This window comes from Magnolia sinica, chromosome 1 (genome assembly GCF_029962835.1).
Source record: "Magnolia sinica isolate HGM2019 chromosome 1, MsV1, whole genome shotgun sequence".
Classification (NCBI taxonomy): domain Eukaryota; kingdom Viridiplantae; phylum Streptophyta; class Magnoliopsida; order Magnoliales; family Magnoliaceae; genus Magnolia; species Magnolia sinica.
Window position 1 is genome coordinate 27,613,468 of NC_080573.1, and position 2,143 is coordinate 27,615,610.

Genomic DNA, 2,143 nt, shown 5'->3' on the forward strand with positions numbered 1-2,143 from the left:
TTTAGCCAGTGAATCTCTGATTTTAATTTTCCCTAAAACCCATTTTAGGATTCTTTCCCTTATGCTTAGCTAATCAATTAACTTTCATGTTAATCCAATAAAAATTGCATGGCACACAACTGGAATTGAAGAATATAATTTAAAACCTGATGGAAAAAATTATCCTAGAATATATATTTTATATATTTTAAATTTCTTGCAACTGATAAAAAAGCAGTTACTATAAAGAGAAGTAAATACATATAGCATATGAGAAATAGATAGGAAGTTAACCCCATGAAGAGTATGGTTAATGTTTTGAGTAATGCAACCATGCAAAGGAACTGAAACAAAGAGCCAAAACACGGTGGCTATGGAGAACGACTCAACCATGAAATTCAGTTAGAACATTAAGAATAGGAGTAAGGAGGCATACAAACCTAATCTGCAGTTGTAACAACAAATGCTACAATCTCTAACAAAATTTTGCAGGACTAAAATGATCTATTAGTGGAAGTAGGCCAATGGAAATGGAATTCATTAAGGGCCATTTTTCATGTTTGGCTCCTCAGAAATGGTAGTAAATAGATTTAGTCTCAGAACCTGGCTATTAGACTCCAAGGAGAAAATATAACTTTTCTAGAGGGTATTGACTCTCTCTTGTTGTAGATTTGTTCTAAGACTGATCGGCTCTAATCTTTATTAACACTAAGGGCTCAGCTTTAGATTTGATCAAATTTGGTGTAAAACCAATTAGATCAAGTTCACACATCAAAATTATTGGAAGGAAAAAACTCCTAGAGGAATTAACCATTTGTTAGTCTGATTCCAACAATAAAAAAGTTCATGTGGAAAGCAATCGAGAAAATGGAGATATCTGCATCTAAGAACATAACATTTTAATGCCAAAAGGACTATCAACATCATAGATGTAGCATTTCATTTGATTAATATATCAAATACTTAATATAAAAAACCAATATGAAATCTTTTGTGTACATACCCCAACCAAGCATTAAGACACTAGTGGAAAAGAAAGAATGGGTATAATATTCCTTTGACCATACATCCAAAACTTCTTAAGTCGACACAACTAGAACAAACTTTGAGTTGCTACTCGAAATGTTTGTCAAGACTTAAGACATGAAATTCTATTATTTCATCAAGTCAAGACTCAAGAAACTTGATTGAGAAAGGAACTTTTTAGGTGGCAACCAAACAAGCCATGAGATAATAATAATGACATCAATAGAAAAAAAAGTTATCAATTGAAGAAGGCACTTGTGTCATGGGTTGATGATAACTTCCTTTGTCCAACTCATCTCATCCCTCCACATAAATGAGTATAAACAAGCAATTACACTCATTATGCATAGCGAGGAATTAAATATGCTTATTTCTGAATAAATAAGCATACAAATATCTTTTAGAATGAATCTGAGTTCATCAATTGTTGTAGTAGAGTGACTTGGATCTGAGCTGAAATAGACTAAAATGGATCAATTAATAACACAACCATTGTAACTGTCAAGAAAATAAATAAATAAAATACAAAAATCTACTAGTTTTATCAAATCCACAGGCTGAGTTGCACATTGATCTCAAGTCTGAAACTTAATTCAGTTGAATTGTCCACTTACTTACATTGGTTTCACTCCAATCGCAAATCAAATGCTTTATAAGATATAAATTTATTAATAAACCAATGTTTGATTATTGCCAATCTTAAAGCCAGGTCCAAAGTTGGCACAATATAATCCCTATTATAAGACCCGTATCCTAGTCCGTACCGTTCCGTAGGCCTCTATGGTCCTCCCTGTCGAATTTCAGCAACCCACGATCTATAACCGGCATTTGCGCGCGATCCTGAGTCGTATTTCGTATTCTAGAGTTGGCTCGACTCGAGACCTATATCCTTGCGATTGCGCCATTGCCGCGGTTCCGAAGCCGCATCTCTCGTATTGAGGTGATACCCGGGCTAGGAGATGTGGGCCCGTGTTCAGCTCGAGAAAAAAATGCCGCACGTTACGAATTACAAGAGAATCTCTACGATATGTCCCATCAATCATATCAATTATAAGTCAAGTACATCCCATCACAAGCCATCACTCACCCTTACCTCTCCTTACCCAAAGTCAAAGCAACCCATGCTTAGCCTTCCCTT